We start from the raw sequence: 24,347 nt of genomic DNA on the forward strand, positions 1-24,347 counted from the left end.
TTATTTACTAGGGGAAATGCTTTTCTGTTGGGGGCAAAATACTCCTAAAGCAATGCAAAATGCTTTAACACTTTTAAACATTATATGCAATATGGGTAATCTTGAGTTAACATGGATAGTGTAGCTCTCAGTATCCTCTCTTGTAAGTGGATATGTCTGTTCTACCTACTTCGTATTCAGCATAAATTCAGTGAGATACAAACATAAAAATGATAATTTTTATAAACCATACACACTCTGGAAAGAAAATCATTGAGCAGATAATATGGGATTCAGTATTTTCCACTGTGTGTGTCTTGGGCCATCTGGATAGAAAGAAGTAGTACACGGAGACAAGAATGGAGTTGGCGAGCAAATAAATGTGAGAAATACTGAGTTAAGCAAAGCTAACTGCTCTGTGTGTGAGGACTAGTAAAAGGCTGTTACACACCTGGGAGATGGGACGCTGAAGAGTGGGGACAGGCTAGGGAGAACAGTGTAACTAGGGTCTCCAAAATGACTCTCTTACAGAAGACCATGGAGGAGTCATGTTCTCCAGTGCACATTTTGGGAAATTAGATTAGATGACTAGTGTCTTCAAACACTACAATCTTATAACTCAGTTTTTACACTCTGTTTGGAATTAATTAATATCCTAATCAGGGCTCAGTGGTGTCCAACTCTTTGCGACCCCATGGACCATAGCCTACAAGGCTCCTCTGTCCATGGAATTTCCCAGGCAAGAGTACTGGAGTGGGTTACCATTTCCTTCTCCAGGGGATCTTCCTGACCCAGGGATGGAACCTGGGTCTCCCGCATTGCAGGCAGACGCTTTACCATCTGAGCCACCAGGGAAGTCCAATATCCTAATCATGATTAAAAATATCCTCTTCACTTCTAATATTATCTTACTTAGAATCTATAAACATTTGTATTTGGAAACAAAAAGTTTTCTGTAAAATTTGGGTCATAATCACCATGTTCTTGTTTGATTCCTGAAAGGTCTCTGCTTCTATAACATTATTCCCTGGTCTTAGTTAATGAGGACATTTTTGGAGGGCTCTAAAAATTTAGAAGACATACTGTGTATATCCATTTTTAAAGTAACTTTTCTTCACGTCAGTTACTTGCAAAGGTATTTGAATGCCTCCTGACACATACCCCAACAGCCTTGTTCTACCTAAACTGTATCACTTTGAGCTTCACTTCTGTGTTTTGTGACCAGTCTCACCCGCCATCAGGGTGAGTTCTGGGTCAAGACTTGGACTGAGCAGTGAGATCCCTTCGCTGTCCTGACAGCTCAACCTTGTACTTTGGCCTCAGCATCGCTGTCCCTGCCCTGTTCCCTGGAGCTTACATGGGCATGCTGATGTCACCCAGTACTCTCGGCTGAGGATCCAGCTTTGCTCTTGGTCTAGCTCATCTTTCTCTGATACTCTGCTCTTGAATTCTGGACTGATTAGCTGAGTGCAGATATTTCCATGATCGCTCACATCTGGAACATTCCTGTGCTGAGATCCCTTCATACTTTTCTTGGCTCTTCTGGGGACACCACCCACTCCTTTGTCCCAATACTCTGACTTCTCACTGCTCCTCTACTTGTCTGTGTGTTGGCTGTCTTACTCCATCAGTCCCACACATCTTACAATCTCATCCATTTCTAGCAATTTAAATTCATTTCATCCTTGCTTCTCAGGTTTCCAATGTCTTCTCATTCCTCAGAGCTCAACTATCACTTTCTCAGAGAAGCTGTCCCTGACGTCCCTAATGAGGTCAGATGCCTTCTTACATGGATTAGGTGAGATGGAGACATTCCTTCCACGGCTCTGCCATAGCATACGGCACCGTGGATGAAAGTCTGTTTCCTGCACAACAGAGTGAGCTCCGTGAGGGTAAGGACCACATCCATTACCCCTCCACCCTGTCAGAGCACCATGACTTTATACCGCAGACATTTCATTAACGGTTTTGAAATGACTAAACAGCTACTTTTAGTCTTGCCATTAGGAATGATGATAACAACCTAATAAAGAAAGTAAATCGCCAGCGAAAATTTATATAATATATAGAGGTAAAAGAAAAAGTCTTAGGTAGACTTTGGATCTTCCAGAAAGTGGGTGGTTCTATATTTCTTTAATCAAGGGTATTCAGTGTTTGAGCAGCAGGATTTCATCCTGATATGTAACTTAACATAGGAGCTCAGAACATAAAGGAAGGTGGAATGGCTGCTGCAGAAGCAGGCACAAAGGTGCAAGAGTCCCAGCTCGTCCAAAAAGCCCATCATTCCTGAAAGGGACTCCTAGGACTTCCAGCTGAAAACGGCTTCTAGGTCACAGTATCACAGGAAATCTTTTAGTTAAAACCCAATACATTCTGTCCAAAGATCTCAAAATATCACCTGATTTCTAACTACCACTAATATACACAGATTTTAACTTTGTGATATAGAAACATGGGTGGGGTCTTTGAGAAGGCTCAGTAATTCAGTAGCTCTTTCCTCTGCCTGAGTTTTGAACAAACTGGCTAAAGACAAACGAGCTGTTAAGAAAAGGCTAAAAGACCACCTTCTCACTGATAAATACTGAAGAATCTGGCTTATTTCTGTAAAAGTGGGCTCCCGTATGAGGTTCGGTATTATATCAGACATACTTTCCCCACTCTGTGGCAGGCAGTGCTGGCCAGGCCAAATCTGTCCACGTGGAGATCCTGTCCCCGACAGATCCAAATGGAAAGAGCTGAACTATGCATGCCCAGGCTCTGCTCTCAAACTAATTAATTAGATACATCAAAAAAAAAAAGGTGGGTAGAGAGAAGCCAGGAGTTTTACTGTCATGGATATTCCTTGCATGGAAGGAAATAGGGGTACAGAATAAGAGCTTTTATAATATAGAGATGAAACAGTTAAAATAATGAGAGACGGAAGGACACCAGAGAAAGACAGCGTGAGAGGGAAAACGAATGAGTCTCTTAAGTCTCCTTAACTTTTAACTGTTATGTGTCTGGTGTGCCCTTCACTATTTTTTCACCTGTAAAACAGAAATTCAGTATTTCCCCTGATTAAAACAGGTGGTGTCATTACAAATACCTAGTTAAATGATGTATGCAAAGGGGCTTTTGAAATTACAAAGCACAGTGAAAATCAAGGCATCATCATTATTATAGGAATAGTAGTATAGACTGGAAAATACTTCAGTTTATCCTTTTAAAGGACTCTTTGGAAAGCTTTGGGAAAGTGGCTATGAATTTTTCAGTTTTTCCCACTTTAAGGAAAAAACTTAAAGGGTGGCACAAAAATTTAAGTATACATTTTCCTACAATGAAGGATAACCATGATAGCAGACAAGTTACGACAAAACACCTAGCTCTTATTTGCGAGATAAAAGCGATATTTCTATAGAGTACATGTATTATGCTTGCCAGCTACTTAATTCCTTAGGTTATTAAGAAATTGCCACTTATCCACCTACTAAAATACCCTGGACTACTATGAAAAAAGAACACTTTGATGATCAGTTTCTCACTTGCATCTATTTGGAGGAGCATGAATAACAAAAGGCAACAGTAATAAGAGGGCCATGTACAATCAGGTTGGGATTCACTGGGCTACTCCTGTAAAATGTTTTTCCCTCTCCTTTAACTTAAAGCCTAATAATTCCATTTATTTCTTTACTTGCTTATTCATAGGCAATGTTTTTGCCTGTGAATGCAGGATACAAAGATAAACGAAATCGAGATAGTCAGTAGGAGGAAAAAAAACACCTCTGACATTTACAAAACATATTCAGAATTGAAAGTCTCAGATATTTTTGGTTCAAACTGACCTTAGTGACATCTTTGATATTCATATAGTGTTAAACATTAAAGTTTTTCTATGTTAATTTGATAAAATGTCTTGACGAGTTTGGTATGTCCAAAATGAACTACCACTTCACTTTCTAAAATTTTCCTACAATTAAAAAAAGTCTTGAAGATTACTTAATATTACTTAAATAACGCTACCTTTATTATCAAGTTTTCTATTCAACAGATAAAAATAGTTCTTTTCTGTGGTGGGGGGATGCTTGCGCCATCTACTGGAGAAATATATTACTATTTTTGTCAAATGACAACTTGAACACCATTTCCAAAGGTACTTTGTGAAGTACTTCCCTCTAAAATGGAACATTGGAACAAAATCTGGTCCTTTTCTTTCTTGCACGTGTCAGTACAAGAAATCAGTACTTTCCCCCGCAAAATAACACAAATACACATTAGTTCAAGTAATTCAATATTCCCATCTTATTCTGACAGCTATTCATCCACAAGCAAAAGTAGATGTGGGGGAGAGAAACACAGATGGAGGAAAGATATTATATAACCCTTTTACTATTTATTTAAAAAGTATACAAATATCTAATTTTAAATGAATATAAGCAGAGGTTCTCCCACATTTAGCCATATAGCTACGGAATACAGACTAGAATTGACAAATGAATTTGTAGAATGTCAAGATTATTTTAAAGAATTGAAACCATTCTAAAGGTATCTCTGGGTTTTTCTTAACACATAATCACAATCATCATAAAATGGAGTGTAAAAGAAATCACTACACAGAAGACCATGATCTCTAAATAGCTTTTCCCCCCATTCTCTGTATGATGGCACCACCTAAAGCAGAAGAATTTAAGAGCTGTTCATTTTCAATTAAGAAGGCAGGCTATTTTTTTTTTTCCTAGTAAAAGAAATGAGAATCTTGTTTGAAGGTCTGTATCATAATTACATCTCTGGATGTGGGATATGATTCACTTGCAGGCACATATATATCTGCTTTTTAGTGGGATGCTAACATAAATTACTCTGTACTGTAATTGATTAGAATCCAAATAATTTTTGATTTATAAGAAGTCCTTCTCTCTCCTTCTCTCTCTGTAATTAGAGGAAATAGACAAAAAATAGCCCCTCACTGCAGAAACTGAAGACATATGCTGGAGCTGGTACTCCTTGCTGCTGCTGCTAAGTCACTTCAGTTGTGTCCGATTCTGTGCGACCCCATAGACGGCAGCCTGCCAGGCTCCCCCGTCTCTGGGATTCTCCAGGCAAGAACACTGGAGTGGGTTGCCATTTCCTTCTCCAATGCATGAAAGTGAAAAGTGAAAGTGAAGTCGCTCAGTCGTGTCCGACTCTTAGTGACCCCATGGACTGCAGCCCACCAGGCTCCTCCATCCATGGGATTTTCCAGGCAAGGGGAATAACTAATTTAATATTTTTGTGCATTTTAGGACAGAAGATACATTCACCATAAACATTAACAAAAGGTAGAAAATACGATGAAAAGTGAACATGAACTACCATGGGAGTTCCTATAACTCAGAAAGTCTCAGATAGATGACCACGGTAAATACACGATCCTTGATCGTCAAATAAAATTTAAATGTATTTATGAAACTCTAAAGAGAAATACAGAATTCTAGTAAACATTAAGGTGATTTCATAAAGTCTGAAATTTTTAAAGGCTTAAGTAAGTTAATTTGCTAGCATTCAGGTTAACCTTTTCAATCAACCTGAAATTAAAAAAAAAAAAAATCAAAACCCAAAACCAGAAAAAAGTAAATAAAATAACAGATTGTAATAGTACATCAGAACATATCCCGTCATAGCCCATATCCTCCACTGAGATCCTCTGAATCAAGTAACTACTCCCATTGCATTTCATGATTGTTTTGTTTATAATAGGTTATATTTTATTTTAGGGGATTTACTGAATTCCAGTTACCATGCTTTGCATTTTACATATATTACTTTAATACTCATTAATGATCCTATTAGGTAGGTAGAGTTATTGCTACGAACTACAGAAAACACACAGTTTATAACCAACTTCTGATTCTTTCAGTACTATAGAAACTATATATTAAGCACCACCTCTAAGTTTCAATTAGCAACACGAACTGAATATACTTTCTGACTTTGTTACAAGATTCACTGCACAGTTGTAGTGAATTGTGAGAAAACAGGCCCCAGCTTCTATACACATGAAACGCTTCTCTTCACTTAAGGTCTAATCTCTCATGGAGAAGGTGGTCTTGAGCCCCAAAGAGTAATCTCAAGGCCAGTCCTTGTACACGGGGTGAAGTCCATTCTGTCCAAGTTGCTGAACTGGGTATGAACAGCAGGCTTTGTATTTTACATATATTACTTTGATCTGGAGAAACGACTAAGGGCAGATGAGCTGGAGACCACAATGAGACACCAAGTAACTCAAGCCAGCTTTCTGGAGAGACCCCGTGGTATCCCAGGACAGCAGATCAACTGGTCAGAATCCACAGAATTATAGCAAGCTTTACAGGTACTTTCTTGTATTTTCTGTGATTACTTTCTTATTTGTTCTCCCTTAGCATCAAGTAGGGCAGAAGCTCTGCCCTACTCTAGCTGAACAAAGAGAAATTAGGAAGAAAAGCCTATTACAGAAGAGAAAGAGAATGAGATGCAGGCAGGGCACGTCTGAGGTCTAGTGCAGCATGGAAGGAGGATATAAGGGAATCCCTCCAGGAGGGGTAAACTTGGTCCTGACCTCACAGTCCAGTCACCGTATCTCCAGAAGGTTCTCGTTCCTTCCTAAACCACTGGAAGTTTGGAGTTGTTCTTTTAAGGGCAGAGGCGTTCTCTCCAGGCAGTTTCCACTAACTCTCCGAGACAGAGGAACAAAATTAGCTTTTTACAAACAGAATTAGCATAGTGTCCCTACACTAATATAACACTTGGATAAGAATTCTGAAACTGGTCTCGGGCCTCAGTTCTCCCTAACTATAAATAGAGCTAATGACTGGCTTCTTGATTGCCTGAAATGGTTGAGGATCAAATGACCTAACCAAACCCAAGAGATATAATAGCTCTTATAAAAAAGACAAAGATGCTATAAAGATGTAAAGAAATACTATTAGCAGTTTTATGTTAAAATCTAGGTCATGTTAAGTGAGCTAGGAGTTAAATTTGAGAAATTCCATTAATTGCCCTATTTCTCTACATAATATAAAATGATTGATTAAAATCGGTTTCTTTTGTCGGGATGGATGAAAGTGGCTAATCTACTAACTGTTCTGATTCATATGGATCCAGCTGTATAATCACAAATGAAAAATAAATTTAATTCTTTAGAATTATTTATTGTTATAGGAGAGAAGACTTTCCTAAGAAACACATTTTCACAACATTTCAAACATATCTGATAAGTTAATTTTCAACATAACAATTTTTAACAGAAAATTTTAAAGTCTACAAAAAAATCACTTACTGTAATTCAGTGCTTCTTGAATGTTATTAGCAAGCAACAAAATCAGCATAGAGAGCTTGTAAAAACACACAGGGCTGGGTCCCACGCTCCAAGTTTCTGATTTACTGCAGTTGCCTGAAAATCTGTTTCTACAAGTTCTCAGGTGAGGCTGACGGTTCTCATACAGACAACATACATTAACCGCCGGTTAATCCACACCTATTCTGAAACCTGAAGAAAAGCTGCAGCCACCTCCAGTTGTAGATTTAAAAAGGTACTTTACCTAAAAGTATATAATGAGTTACAGTTTCCTTATAGTAGCACCAGGAGCACATTTTCTAACTGAAATAAACCTAACAAAATAACATTTTTCCCTTTTCCTCTTAAATTGGATCACAGTGCCCCCAAGTGGATAAAAATGTTACTAATAGGAAAGGAAAACAACAGTTCTTCACTGGGAGGGAGTTGTGCTGTGTGCTTAGTTGCTCAGTTGTGTCCGACTCTTTGAGACCCCATGGACTGTAGCCCACCAGGCTCCTCGGTCCACAGGGATTCTCCAGGCAAGAATACTGGAATAGGTTGCCATGCCCTCCTCCAGGGCATCTTCCCAACCCACGGATCAAACCCAGGTCTCCTGCACTGCAGGCAGACTCTTTACTGTCCAAGTCACCAGGGAGGGCATTACCTAAATTTATCTGTTTTCCAGAAGGCCCAACCTAATGCTTTTCCTAGGACACACTCAGTACAGGTTAATGGAATGAATACCCACATGCACTTTAAAAAGTCTTACCACTCAGGCTTTCAGTGTTTCGTTTATAAAATGCTAATATTGGTCAAGTAATCCCCAAATCTCTTAGTTCTTAAATTCTATGCTGGCAGGAAGTAACCACAAAAACCTATTTAGAATCAAGTAGAAAGTAGAGAAATAACAGAAATACCAGCATTATTCTCTGCTCTCCATTCTCATTATCATATAGCTCCTCAAACTTGTGACAGAAGGCAATAAGCATTCACTTAAGGTTTAAAAAGAAAATACATGTATTTAAATGATTGAATATAACGCTAGGTGGTTAAAGGGGCTCTGGCTAACCACCTGCCTCCCCAACACGGCTATGCATAGCACATCCTGGAGAAATTCTTTGGAAGAAAATGCAGCTTTCTTCCTGCGTGTAACTGATAGTATCTTTACAGACACTCCATAGAAATTTGTAGCAATATAATTCATTTAAAAATCAACAGTATTGTATTTTTTTACTTCAGTGGGCACATAGGAAACCAATAAATAAAGAGGCCTTAGTCAGTGCCATGAAAATGATACTGCTGATGGGTTAAAGTTATTTGTGGCTTAAAGCAGGGGTCCCCAACGTCCAGGATCTAATGGCTGATAATCTGAGGTGGAGCTGATACAATAATAAAATGCACAATAAAAGGAATGTGCTTGTATCATCCTGAAACCACTCTCCTGACCTTGGTCTGAGGAAAAACTGTCTTCCATGAACACTGGTCCCCGGTGCCAAAAAGGCTGGGGTGTGCTGGCTTAAAGGAGTGATACTAAATCTTAATAATTTTCTTACATGCATGTATCTTTCTGCCTATCTTCCTCTCAGTTATTAGCATTTATTTATATACATGTGTAACTCTCTCCTCACTTTTCATCATTCTCTTGATTTCAGAAAAGCGCCATTTCAAATGTATATCCACAGTCTCATATTTTTATAAACTGCTCATGTAAATTCATTCTGCCTAATAGAAGGACGGAAACCCAAAGAAGGATGAATGCAGGTTTGGTGGCATGATGGTGACATTGGTACCTGCTCCAAGGGGGTTAATGCACACATTTACCTCTTCACATTTCCCTGGCTTCCTTAAGTACATGTATTTCTCATGTGAAACACCCCTAAAGTCTCATGTTATTTCATGCCAATTAACAAATTGCTAACATGTCACGTTAATAAAAAAAGCAATTGACCTAAGTAGAAGGGCTAATTAAATGGAGTAAGATAATTAAACAATTCTCAATATGTAATCAAAAATTATGGCTGGAAGTGTTTCACAACGTGTCTTTTTGTTTTCAAGTATCTGACTATCTGCAAAATTCTAATCAGTGTATCCATATGCATAAAAGACAGATCCAGTGCAGATGTTAATTTGTTGCATGATAGAAATCAGGTGTTCAATTACAAATAATGGGGTGTATGAGAGAACACCCAAGACTTCCATTTAGCTGAACACATGCATCTCAACCAGCAAATGATTGCCGACCATTCATACTGGAATTAGCTACTAACATGCACCCAGGGCACATCACATTCAACTCCTTTATTATCTTCATTATATAATATTCACATCTCCAGCCCTGTGTGTTATCTAATTTGCCACTGATTTAGGAGTGTGAATATTTGGTGATCTAAATTCTATTTATCGTACTTGAATTCTTTAAAAAGGATGCTTTTGATTTTTATCTAAACTCTAGAGCACTTTAACATGAGCAATTTTGTTTCCTCATATCACATTTTAAACAGTCAAAACAATTTGCTTTTATACTAAGGTAAATTCCTTGAACTAAGAATATTCAAAGCCTTTAATATGTAAAGCCTATTTCAACAAAGCCCTCTCAACATGCTATCTAAACTTATTTTAGCAAAGTAACCACACAGAGGGTCCAAATAGATTCACTTGGCTAAATGATTTGCTTTTTTAATATAATTTATAACAAAGACACAGGCTTAAAATTTACTTATTAAGATATTCACCATGCCAAGCTCACAGACTGACACAATCCTGAAAGGATGTATAAATACCAGGCTGATGCTGAATTATGTCCTAAATCAAGACCCCTAATATTGAGAATTTGCAAATTGGTTATTCAAGAACTAGCAAGGCCATATACCTCTAAAACTTTAATGTCAGATAATCAGAGGAGACAAAGAAAAAGATATCTGATTAGATGGCAGAATAATAGCAGTGTACTTCAATGGAGACTTCATTATTTTAAAAGACTATATGGAGGAGGCTGGAGAATGACATCCTAACATGTATACTATCATGTAAGAACTGAATCGCCAGTCTATGTCTGACGCAGGATGCAGCATGCTTGGGGCTGGTGCATGGGGATGACCCAGAGAGATGTTATGGGGCGGGAGGTGGGAGGGGGGTTCATGTTTGGGAACGCATGTAAGAATTAAAGATTTTAAAATTAAAAAAAAAAAATAAAGGAGATTTTCCACTAAAAAAAAAAGTGCATTAATTTTTAATTCCCTTCATTCTCTTAAAATCAGTTTCAAAATATGTGACTGCGTAAGGTCCCTAACTCATAAGAAAATAAACAAATGCGATTTCTGAGTACTCGGCACCCAGCAAAGCCTCAGCAGTTAAGAATGGTGAGGGATCATTTCTGTAACCAAGAGATGCAACAATTGTGGCCTGATGAGCCAAATCAGGTTTGTAGATACGCTCTGAGAGCTCAGCATCACAAAAAAAAAACAATTCTGAATTTCTTTCTGTAGGGCATGCTGCCTTGATTCCACTAATCCTGACTTTCACTCTTCATGACCTTATGCTTAATCATTTCACACTTCTGTTTGGCTTAAATCATTTCCTGTTTTGTTTCATGTTTCACACTTTGGGCCATGGGGTGCCTAGATATTTGGTCAAACATTATTTTAAGTGTTTCTGTGAGGATATTTTTGGATAAGAGTAACATTTAAATCAGCAGACTGACTAGACTGCCCTCCCTAATGTGGGTGGGCTTCATCCAATTAGTTGAAGACCTGGTTAGAACAAAATGCTAACCCTCCTCTGAGTAAGAGGGAATTCTCCTCTCTGACAGTCTTCAGACTGGAACACTTTTAGACTGGGACACTGGCTCTTTCTGGCTGTACAGCAACTTCTAGCCGTTGGGACATTGATTCTGCAGACTTTGGAATTTCTAGTTTCCATAATCACACGAGCCAACTTCTTATGACAAATCTCCTGTTGGTTCTTTTTCTCTGGAGAATGCTAATACAGACTTAGTTTTTCTAAAACTGAGAAAACGCAAGCCTGTCATTAAATAACAGCATTCAAGGCCTAGGCCCACAGTATAAGACAAGAAAAGGAGAAAGCAAAGATAGCAAATTAAGAGGAAAAACTGCCATTATTTGCAGATGACACAATCACCTACAGAAAAAAAAAAAATGACACAATAAACTATTAGAAAAAGAACTGATCAAGTCAGCTAGTTATAATCAGTAGTCTGCTTCTATACCACAAAAGCGAAGGTAAAATGATAGACTGCTTTCCACACAATACTGTGAAAAAACTTACTTGTTGAAAAAACAAAGTTGGAGGCTTTCCTTATTACAACCTGTCTAAATAGGAGCTCTATGTGGGTTAAAGACCTAAAGTGAAAGTGAAAGTGAAGTTGCTCAGTCGTGTCCCACTCTTAGGGACCCCATGGACTGTAGCCTATCAGGCTCCCCCGTCCATGGGATTTTCCAGGCAAGAGTGCTGGAGTGGATTGCCATTTCTTTCTCCAGGGCATCTTCCCAACCCAGGAATCGAACCCGGGTCTCCTGCATTGTAGGCAGATGCTTTACCGTCTGAGCCAGCAGGGAAGCCCTAAAGGTATAAGATAAATCTGTAAGTCTAAAAGAAGAAAATAAAGCAGATTATTTCCGTGACTTAGGGATAAAGGATACCTTTTAAATGACGCTAAAGCACAGATATAGACTTCCCTGGTGGCTCAGATGGTAAAGAAACTACCTGCCATGCCAGAGACCCAGGTTTGATCCCTGAGTTGGGAAGATCCCCTGGAGAAGGGAATGGCAACCCACTCCAGTATTCTTGCTTGGAGAATTCCATGGACAGATGAGCCTGGTGGGCTACAGTCCATGGTGTTGCAAAGAGTCGGACATGACTGAGTGACTAACACACATGTACACACACAAAGCACAAATATAGGAAGAAAATGGATGGATTTAAATATCAGGCATTTCTGTTCAACAAGGTTATTCAGCAGGTAAAAGAGATGGAGATGATATCTGGAATAGCAAAAACCACCAGAAGATTATCTACCAGTTATCTCCAGAAGATAAATGTGGCTAGTTAAGTTGATAAAAATTATATGGCATAAAAATGTTTGTTCTTCAGTTCCACTGGTTGCATTTTTTAAGTGCTCAAAAGTTACCTGTGGTCCCCAAATTGTGAAAAGTGCTGAAACAAAAAGAAAGAAAACACGTGAATATTCCAGAAATCTTGAAAGCAAGTTAGAAATTCAACTTGGCAAAGGAGATGAACATATGAATCACAAAAGCAGGAGCCTAACTAGCAAAAATGTGTGGGAAAAGGTACTCAGACTTATTCATCAAATGAAACACCCCCACCACTAATCAGAAAAAGCAAAAATCTGAAAGGTAAGTTTAGTGGATAAGCATAAGGGCAAGTAGAATTGTAAACAGAGACAAATAATCTAGAAAGCAATCCTAGACTACTTAATGAAATTAAGTATGTGTATGTCTGATTCTTCATTATATATGGTGGAGAAATTCTGATACAGGCCTACCAGTGGACATGAACAAGGACAATCAGTGGGGCACTGTGTATGGAGATGGACTGGAGAGAGTTTTGGGTGGTCGTCATAAGAGAACTGCATAAGTAAAATATAGTAAATACTATGGAGTGTACATAATATCAAGAAGCAGTGAGCTAGGAGAATATAAACATAATCGTGTGTCTAGGTCTTAAAATACTTAATGTTTACTGAAAACATAAGAAGTTGAATATCTTTAGCCCAAAATATATAAATTTTAAACACATACATACACAAATGTATTTTATAAAATTACCTAACATCAAAGGTCCACTATCCAATATAGAATGGATACCTATGCAGGTAGGCACAGAAGAAGACACCAGGGAAAAAAAGGGCTAAAGAGTAAAACAGCTGCTGATGGTGTGCAATGAAATGAGGAATATGAGTATGGAAATTTCTGCACCTTAAATTCTAGAGAGATAAATAATTGTCTCAACTCTTCTCAAGTACATGTCCTTTTAGGTGATTTTATTTTAACCAGAAAATTTTTAGAGGTAATCTATAATTTTAAGAGTCCACTGAACATGACATTTATAAGTTGATACTCTGGCCACCTGATGCGAAGAACTGACTCATTGGAAAAGACCCTGATGCTGGGAAAGGTTGAAGGCAGGAGAAGGGGATGACAGAGGATGAGATGGTTGGATGGCATCACCGATTCAATGGAAATGATTTTGAGTACACTCCTGGAGCTGGTGATGGAACAGGGAGGCCTGGTGTGTTGTAGTCCATGGGGTCGCAAAGAGTCAGATATGACTGAGCAACTGAACTGAACTGATTGGAGTGTTAACAGATCATATAATTCATATAATACTGACATCACTATTTACTGAAGATTTTCCCCAAAAGGCGATAAATGCCCCCCCCAAAAAAAAATCAAGAAATCTGAAAGTAATTTAGGAGCTCAACTTAGCATTATACCAATTTATAAAAAATGCTAAGCTTTAAAATATTATAAACTGTGTTAAAGTTCAATAATCAATCCAATAAAAAACGAACTTGTGCCAAGTTAAAGAAACATTTCAAATTTTATGATTGTTAACCTTTCCTAATCACAGATCACTCTAACAAAGTCTGCTGTGGGTATGCTCTTGAATTTGGAACTAAATTTATATCTCAGCTCTTATAAATACTCAAAGTAATTATTTCAGAATGAATGTAGAATGACACTTTAATTAGTAATGCATCTCCTGGCAATTAAGATTCTCTTGCTTCTCTTGGCAATTAAAATGGCAGGGTATATTATTAAGGTCCCATGATTCTTCATACCTCTTCCTAACAATTATCATAAGAAAGATTAAAGGCAAGATCTCAGCTATAATCCATTCACTGAATATTTGATAGCAGGGTAAACACTTTCTCCTCCTTGCCTAATAATTTTTCATTTCACTCATTACCCATCAATCATTAATGCAATTTGTGCTCTGTCTTGCAAAGTTCAATTTTTTATTTTACATAACTTATTACAACCAATTGATTTTGTTGGAATCCAAGTATAGGGATTCTTTTAACTAAGAAATAATTTTTAACCCATTTATTTATGATATGACTCTAACAATAAGAACATTAAATACATAGAGTGATTGATGCTGGCAGAAAATATTAGTGGTGGAATATGAGACATCTGAAATGACTGTAAATTGTATATATTAATATAACAAAGATACATGCACAAAATTATTGATATGGCTGGTGGAGTCAGAGAATAAACACTTTTATTTTTAACTTTTAATACCTAAGATTTTTTTCTCTACCCAGTTCCTTTACTGTTTTAAAAAAAAGTTATTGAAGTATAGTTTGATTTATAATGTTGTGTTGATACCTAAGATTTTTTCAAAAGTGGTTTTATGCGGTAACTTTTATGTCCTTGATTCTCTAATTCCAGTTTTCATATTAAATATGTACTATTACAGTAATTCAAATTATGAATTTGAATTACCACAGGCTTCCCTGGTGGCTCAGAGGTTAAAGTGTCTGCCTGCAATGTGGGAGACCTGGGTTCAATCCCTGGATCAGGAAGATCCCCTGGAGAAGGAAATGGCAACCCACTCCAGTATTCTTGCCCGGAGAATCCCATGGACGGAGGAGCCTGGTGGGCTACAGTCCACGGAGTCGCAAAGAGTTGGACACGACTGAGTGGCTTAACTTCACTTATTACGGTAATAGGAAAATAGTTACATAAATTAAATTTTTATATTATGTAATACTAGTTCACAAAATTAAAACATGGTATTCACATGTGTGTGAAACTTTTGAAAACAGTAAAGCACTATAAAATTTAAAGAACCTTTCATTCAGTAAGAAAAAACCATGGCATTTAATTGCAAATTAGTGTGAATTAACTATTTATGATAACAGCTAAGATGTACTGAATGTCAATTGTGTGCCTGGCACTTTACTGATATTAACTCATTTAACCCTTGCAGCAACCCTGTGAAATAGGCGATTGCTATTCTACTTTACAAGTGAAGAACTGAGGCACAAGGAGGTTAAGAAATTTACACCAAGAGTACACTGTGATGGGGCTAGAGCCAGGCTGCACACTCCAGCCACTCCAACAAAGCAGTACTGCTACGGCATTACATTGTCCTTTAGAAGTTTTCATTCTGCCTTAAAACGTTTCATCAATTATTCATACATTTCACTATAAACACATCTAACACTGTCACTCTCTCAGATATGCTTAGTAAATCTAACGGTTACACCTCTGAGTGAACAACATACGGTTATCTATAACTAAGTACAAGTGTTGTTACGTGTAAGCAGGTCCTGTCAAATGTCCATAACTGTGTCTTGCTTAAGGTCAAGGCAAAAGACTAAACACAAGCAAGCATGTTTTTCTTTGAATAAAAAAGGTATATTTGTGTCCAATGCAAAAAGAGGCAAGGTAGGGCCTGATAAACTATCCATGTTCTCTGCCCTAGTATTTGCAATTGTAACATGACTTTCCAATTTTTTAAAATAGCAGTTTTACTCATTTCCAATCCTTATTCATTTCAGTGATTTCTTTTGCCTTGGTCATCACAGGCTACATCAGTCTAGAAATCTGATCACTCAAGTTTGATCAACTCTCCTGCTATAGATTTTCACATTTCATAAGAGGGGTTGAGCCAATCTCATTCTTCTTAAATACGCCGTGTTAGTTTAGTTTACTAAATACTCATAAACACACAGTCCTCACAATTACTACCTACATGGACAATATTGTTCAGTCAACACACTGTCCTCAAGTAATCATTATATCCCCATTCTTTCACTGACAGGACTGACTACTGAAAACCACACTTGCCCAATTTGGGCAATACCTTTGAAAAAGAGTAATAAAAGAGCTTATTTTTAAAACTGTTTTGAAGTATGATATAAGGGTTTTGGAAACAGTTGCAAACCACCAGTTAAAGAGATTCTGCAAGCCACTTATTTATGATATACTTTTAATTAGGTTGTAAAGTCATGGAAGAAGCAATTGATACCTGGTAGTCCATTATATTCTGTATATATGACTGTATTTTTCAGTAGTTTTCCATTTTACAGTTTTATTTTCTAGCCTATGCAATTAGGTTAATAGTTACTCTGTTTCAGTGGGAGAAGTAATTACTTCTACTATATCTAATGTATCTTTTGGTGCTGGTTAATACCTCTTTTTAAGCATCAATAATTTTATAGCAAATTTAACCTTTTTCTTCATTCTTTCATTCAGAGAGTTTGGCACATGAAAATCAATAAATCTGTACTGAATGACTGATTTGATGAAACCAAGCATGTATTCACTGGCTGGTCAAACAATAGTAAATAATAAACTCCATTCTACAAGGAGTTAATTTCAGCTGGAGGGACAAACAAAACTGTGGATGACTGTAATTCTGTAACAGGGAATGTTCAATGTACCTGGAACACAAATTTGGGAGACTGAAGTGAAATGATCAGGAATATGAAGGAATTTTGCATTCGATCTTCATTTGAAAGTACATAAAACCAACCAGTTATCAGCATTTAAATCCTGTGGGCAGAGTAATGAACTAATTGTTCTAAGGATCCCTGCCTCAGGAACAACAAAAAAGCTACAAATTTAAGACAAAAACGTAAGTATAAGTAATAAAATCCAGAAAAAAGGAAAGGACCTCACATATAGCTGGAGAAGATATATGCTAGTACAACTATTGGTAAAACTTGTAGTATTGTCTTGTAAAGATAACCTGTATATTCTCATCAATTCAGCAATTTCACTCTGAGGTACACACTCGAGAGAAATTACATATGTGCAACAGGAGATATAATAAGCACTGTCTGAAATAGGAGAAATCTGGCAATCACTCAAAGGTCTATTTTGATAAAATGAATAAACTATGTTTATAGATCAGCATATTCAGGAAATAGCATACATATAATTAAATATAAGGGCTTCTCAGTTGGCACAGGGGTAAAGAATCCACCTGCTAATGCAGGAGACACAGGAGATAGGGCTTTGATCCCTGAGTCAGGAAGATCTCCTGAAGGATGAAATGGCAACCCACTCTAGTACCCTTGCCTGGGAAATCCCATGGACAGAAGAGTCTGGCGGGCTACAGTCCATGGGGCTGCAAAGAGTGAGACACAACTGGGCTTGCATGCTACAGATAATAATTAATGTGGTATATGGGACAGGCCAAGAATTAAGACTAACCCAAATTTGTGTATCTAATATATAACAGCTGGAATCAAGATTGCCGGGAGAAATATCAATAATCTCAGATATGCAGATGACACCACCCTTATGGCAGAAAGTGAAGAACTAAAAAGCCTCTTGGTGAAAGTGAAAGTGGAGAGTGAAAAAGTTGGCTTAAAGCTCAACATTCAGAAAACAAAGATTATGGCATCCTGTCCTATCACTTCCTGGGAAAGAGATGGGGAAACAGTGGAAAGAGTGTCAGACTTTATTTTGGGGGGCTCCAAAATCACTGCAGATGGTGATTGCAGCCATGAAATTAAAAGACGCTTACTCCTTGGAAGAAAAGTTATGACCAACCTAGATAGCATATTCAAAAGCAGAGACATTACGTTGCCGACTGAGGTCCGTCTAGTCAAGGCTATGGTTTTTTCAGTAGTCATGTGTGGATGCAAGAGTGGGACTGTGAAGAAGGCTAAGCACTGAAGAATTGATGCTTTTGAACTGTGGTGTTGGAGAAGACTCTTGAGAGTCCCTTGGACTGCAAGGAGATCCAACCAGTCCATTCTGAAGGAGATCAACCCTGGGATTTCTTTGGAAGGAATGATGCTAAAGCTGAAGCTCCAGTACTTCGGACATCTCATGCGAAGAGTTGACTCATTGGAAAAGACTCTGATGCTGGGAGGGATTGGGGGCAGGAAGAGAAGGGGACGACAGAGGATGAGATGGCTGGATGGCATCACTGACTCAATGGACGTGAGTCTGAGTGAACTCCGGCAGTTGGTGATGGACAGGGAGGCCTGGTGTTCTGCGATGCATGGGGTCGCAAAGAGTTGGGCACGACTGAGCGACTGAACTGAACTGAATATATAACAGAAGAGAGGAAAAAAAGTGGATAGGATTTTATAGCAAGACAACAGTGCATAGTATCAGTTAGCCTTTGCTGTGCAATATACCACACTCAAACTTACCAACTTAAAACAAAAATCATTTATTATTTTTCATGAACATATAGTTAACTGAGCAATTCTACTGATCTGATCTGGGCTCAGCATGACCTACCCATGTGTTTTTACAAGCTGGCTAGTTGGTCTTGGTTCACTCATATGTCTGAGACCTTAGAACAATTGGGTTGATTCAATTTTGTTCCTCTAGTGGTCTAGCCCACATGCGTCCTCATGATGAAGACAGAGAGGAAGAGAGAAAGTGAAAATGCACAAATGCTTTTTTAAGCCTCTGCTTATGCCAAGTTTGCTACTGTCTCAAGGGCCAAAGTGAATCACATGACCAAGCCCAAAGCTGGAGGGGACAACGTAGATACAGGGCAAAGGGTGAGAATTTAGGGAGCCCATTTGTTGGGTCCACTTATGTAGTCAACCCACCACATAGACAAGGAATGAATTTTCTAAATAAATATCTCCTCCTTCAATGTAGCAAAGCTCAGGCATGGCCAACTTAAAGAGTTTTACATAAGGTCATAAGGTCAGTTCTAGGCAGACAGAAGAGGGCTGCTCACTCTCCTGGGGCCTGGAGACTATGTTGAAAGGAAAATGGAGAGGAGGGCAGGCTAGAGGAACACCTTGTACTTAAGGAACATACTAGGGCAGACAAGGGCTTCTGCCCCACTTCCCACTTCAGATTTTGTGATATAACCTGGTGGGAGGGCTTCCCTGGCGGCTCAACTGGTAAAGAATCCGCCTGCAATGCGGGAGTCCTGGGTTTGATCCCTGGGTTGGGAAGATCCCCTGGAGAAGGGAATGGTTACCCACCTCAGTATTCTGGCCTGGAGAATTTCACGGACTGTATAGTCTATGGGGTCACAAAGAGTCGGACATGGCTGAGGAGCTTTCACTTTCAACTTGGTGGGAGGGGTCCCAATGAAGCTGACAGAGGGCTGGAGCTGAGCTGGGCTTATAATCTCGTGGTGTAAAGGATTCAGAAATTCCCTCAAAACCAGAGTCATGGAGATGAAGTGATGTGGACTACCCAACTTTCTGCTCAAGGGCAAGTTAGATTAAAAAGCTATCTTTCTTGGGATGCCTGTACTAGCGTGGGAAAATGTGTAATGCAGAATCAGACTAGTAGGTTCTGTTAAGTGAAAAAGTGGACAAAATAGGATTGCCTTAGTAAAAGTGTGTTCAGGGTACATGAATTGATTGATTTGGTTGAAGTTGAGGGGTGGTGTTGGGTACAGAGAGGAAAAGAAGTTGGAAAGATGAGATGGGGCAGGTTTTTGGGAATTTGAATGCTAGGCTAAACGTGTGAATCTAATTCCACAGGCAATGGGGAGGCACTAGAAGTTTTTTAGTAGAGACCTTAAATTGTATTCCTAACTACTGCATGTGTTGGAAAACAGGTAAAACAAGAAAATCAGTACAAAAGTCATTGAACAGGTTTCTATGTTGTTACTGCTGTTAGGGCAGAGATTGCATTGGGTTAGCAGAAGGAATGGATTCATCAGTGGGAAACACTACAGGGAAGAAGGAGCAGTTAAAGATGAATATAAAGATCAATCTAACTGGCAGAAAGGATAAGGCTCTCAACTCTGCAAAGCTGGAAACAGCTGATATTAAAATTTTCTGACTGCTATGCCCTTCTACTCAGGATTCTGGCCTGGAGAATTCCATGGACTGTATAGTCCATGGGGTCGCAAAGAGTTGGACATGACTGAGTGAATTTCACTTTTGTGCTCTTCTAATCTACTGTGGAAGAAAGTTAAAAACATTTTTTTCAAAAGTTCTGATACTTGAAATAAAGACACTAAAAGATATTCATACTCTTATAAAGGTAATAAACATGGGGGAGGAAATGATCGACTGAGTTATAATTTTCCACGGGTCCAACCCTGGGATTTCTTTGGAAGGAATGATGCTAAAGCTGAAGTTCCAGTACTTCGGACACCTCATGCGAAGAGCTGACTCATTGGAAAAGACTCTGATGCTGGGAGGGATTGGGGGCAGGAGGAGAAGGGGACGACCCAGGATGAGATGGCTGGATGGCATCACAGACTCGATGGACGTGAGTCTGAGTGAACTCCGGGAGATGGTGATGGACAGGGAGGCCTGGCGTGCTGCGATTCATGGGGTCGCAAAGAGTCGGACACGACTGAGCGACTGAACTGAACTGAACTGAAGGAACCATTCACATTTTCTCGCCCACTCTCCTTCAGTAATTGACGAAACCGAGGCCAAAAATGCTGACTTACCCAAAGTCAGTGACAGAACTGAGACCAAAATACAGGTGTCTTGACTCTTAAACTTAAAGTTTCATTCCACTCTTAAAGTTTCATTCTACTTAACTACTATCGTACATCCTCCATCTATGCCACAGTTCAGCTACATTTATCAGAGAAATGAACCAAAAATAAGTATCTTTAAATGTTCAAATTTTTCTTGACCTTCCACAATGCTCAGACCTTTAACAAGCCCAAGATTTTTGTTTTATTAATTCAGTGTTAATATTTCCAAACTTCTGGATATATTCAAATAATAAAATATAGCATAGTCTCAAGTATATAGTACAAAAATTTTATAGCAAGGCTTCAGTTAAGAGGAAACCATTCCATTATAATTATATACACTGTTTATAAAATTTTATAGTATTCCTAAATAATTTTTCACTACCTTTTTGAAAAGTGTTCCAAATTAATTAAGGTAACCAATGTATATGATCTATGGTTTCTGAAAAAATGAAAAAAAGAGTTAATCTTCTACCCTTAGTTATTTGACCTAAAATACCATTGTTTAAGATGCCCAGATGTGAAACAAGCATGTCTAAAAGAAAAAAAAAAATGTTATTTGGTACGTGAATAGTAGAAAAATTAATGTATGTTAAGATGTTACCCTCCTACAGAAAAATATTGTGTTGAATAGAAATACACAGTTTAAACTTAAAGTTACAGACTAATTTGTCACAGGAGAAATCAGACAAGTTTGCAAAGGAGTGTAACAATTATACATGTAGTTTAATAATTATTAAAGCTATGTTTCAAAAAGTTTCTAACAATATAATTTATTAATCACTAGTTAATTAAAATGAAAGCTACAGCTCAATGATTTTTATTAGTATATATAAAGTGACATGAATTTTAAGGCAGTTGGCAAAATAAAGTTGGTAAGTTGGTAATGATACTTACCCTTATCATTCTACAATGACTAAATCAATGTACCACAGACAGACTTCTCTTACAAAAATCATATTTAGAAAAAGAATCCATCATTTATTAAGAATCTAGCAAATGCTTTGTCAGAAGTTTTGGCAAGGCTATAAGGAGTAAGACTTCGATAAAAATAGGTAAGCCAGAATGTGGTAGTAAATTGGGAACTGGGAATGCAAATAGACATATATATATGTGTGTGTGTGTGTGTGTGTGCATATATATATATTCAGATGAATGAAGGTCAGATGTCAAAATTTTAGACAAGGGCATATAGAAGCATATAGAAAAGTCATGCTAAAAGGTCAATTTAAAATGAGGAATCAATTTTCCCTGGGGAAAGAAAAACAGACTTTCTTTTTTATAAGGTACCCTCCAAGTAAATGCCACTTTGACAAAGATAAGATTTTCCTCCTTTTGGTCTCTGACTGTCCCCTAAATTAATCAAAGATCATAAACCTTAAATAAAAAAAATGAAACTTTATTAGGGTACAGTCATTCCACTTTAGGAGCAAATGCCACACTTGAACATTATGACTGAAAGGTTCCCTAAGCACCACACCACAGCCCCTGAATGCCTGGCTGGTCCTCTACACAGGGAAGTGCAGGAAAACAGCAACACAGCCAGCTTCGGGCTTATCCTGTTCTTCCTGCTGGAAGCTTACCCGCTGTCTTGCCTCTGAGGCAAGCAATGGGCACAGGGCCTTTTATACCTTTATGATGCAAATTCAGGAGTTTTACACTCAAAGTATTTCAAAATGTCTATTCATTTAATAAATGTTCAAACTGTCAAGCATGACCACACACAAAGGATGATGAGATCTATATGGCAGTGATTTGGCTGACAGTTTATCTTATCACTTTTGACTGTGAAATAATTATTCTACAGTTATATACTTATAAAGTTTTATTTTTTATTTTTATAGTAAAAAAAAAAATCAGCATCAAGCAGACACTTGGTAGATTCTAGTCATAATGCTTCTACCTATTTGTGACCATTTAAGTTTCTTCGTGTTCCTTTTCAGTTGTAGATTTGTCATAATAATCATTGCTTTATTAGTTCCACTTTATTTTGCCTTTCTTGTGGCTGAAAAAATAACATTTTAATTAGGAAAACATGATTTAATAAAAATGAGGATAGCCGTTCTCAGATTTAAGTTAATACTGTCACTCAGCCACTAGGCTACGCTAAAGGACAATCCATTTGTTCAAGAGCACTTCTGTTTCCCGGCCACCCAAAAAAAGCAGGAAAGTAAATTCTAAAGCTGAATGTAAATTACTTACCACTCGAAACCTAGACTGAAATTCATTTAACAGATTTATATAAGGGTTTATGTAATTAGTTTATATGACATACCTCCAAAGAATAAATGTACCCAAATGTTATCACCTGTCATATAGTAATGCTTCATATGTTACCCAAATTAAATATCCATTTTCACTTGCATATAGTCAGTCCTGTATGGATGTGAGAGTTGGACTGTGAAGAAAGCTGAGCACCAAAGAATTGATGCTTTTGAACTGTGGTGTTGGAGAAGACTCTTGAGAGTCCCTTGGACTGCAAGGAGATCCAACCAGTCCACCCTAAAGGAGATCAGTCCTGGATGTTCGTTTGGAAGGACTGATGCTGAAGCTGAAATTCCAATACTTTGGCCACCTCATGCGAAGAGTTAACTCACTGGAAAAGACCCTGATTCTGGGAGGGATTGGGTGCAGGAGGAGAAGGGGAAGGGGAAGACAGAGGATGAGATAGCTGGATGGCATCACTGACGCGATGGACATGAGTTTGGGTAAACTCCGGGAGTTGGTGATGGACAGGGAGGCCTGGCGTGCTGCAATTCATGGGGTTGCAAAGAGTCAGACACGACTGAGTGACTGAACTGAACTGACTCCTGTTAAAAAAACTATAATATATACACATGGGCTGATTAATTACCAGAAACATGAGCTTCAGATTGGTTTTATTTTTGTTTTTGCTTCAAAAAAGATCATTTTAAAACACAACAGTTGAGGTCCAGACACCATTTACTTCATTTATTTTAGATATTCTTTTACATTAAATTATACACTATCCTCTAAATCACTTCTAAACCTTTAAAGTTCTTTAACTTAGGAATGTATTCATTACTTTTTTCTTAAAACACTAAGGAGCACACTATTATCACTTGCATATCACTTTCATCATCACTATTCCTATTAATATCTTTGCTGGTTTACACATGGTGCAAAGTACTAGGGGTTCAAATGGGTCTAAGAAACTTATATAGTCAGGAACACATAAAATATAGATAACATTAATAGAAATATTTACATAGTGATAACAAAGGGCCATATACATATATTAATACAGGAGAATTCATGTTAAAACAGTTCATATAAGAGAGATAAATTGATAATTGTTGCCTATACCATTAAAACAGAGAAAAGGTTTTTATGATGAATGTCCCAAAGATGCCTAGCTCTGAAAAGCTCTCCAAGCACAAAAAGCCATAACCCTCCAATCTATTGTTTGACAACTGTAAAGATAAATTTTTAACTGTTTCTCTTTTAATTATTTTAAATGCATCTGTTAATCATTCATTATAGGATTAATTATTGATAGAATGTAATCCCGCCCAAAAGTAAAATGCTGTTAATCTACTACTCCCCTGTATGCCCACATTACCACTTTGGCATATGAAAGAGCACTGGAAAGAAAAAGGCTGGGTGACTTTTGCTTCTTCAATGTAATTAAGTTTAGTAAAACCCA

The 24,347-nt window shown here is 37.8% G+C and overlaps 1 protein-coding gene and 1 non-coding gene across 7 annotated transcripts in view; both read right to left on the reverse strand.

Annotated features, from left to right (window-relative positions):
* CADPS2 (calcium dependent secretion activator 2) overlaps nucleotides 1-24,347 on the reverse strand; it is a 567,905-nt gene that overhangs the window by 217,030 nt on the left and 326,528 nt on the right. The window lies entirely within an intron of this gene.
* Nucleotides 11,752-11,823, reverse strand: TRNAC-ACA (transfer RNA cysteine (anticodon ACA)). Its single transcript has one exon. It is a non-coding gene; the product is annotated as a tRNA-Cys (tRNA).

Source organism: Ovis canadensis, chromosome 4 (genome assembly GCF_042477335.2).
Source record: "Ovis canadensis isolate MfBH-ARS-UI-01 breed Bighorn chromosome 4, ARS-UI_OviCan_v2, whole genome shotgun sequence".
NCBI lineage: Eukaryota > Metazoa > Chordata > Mammalia > Artiodactyla > Bovidae > Ovis > Ovis canadensis.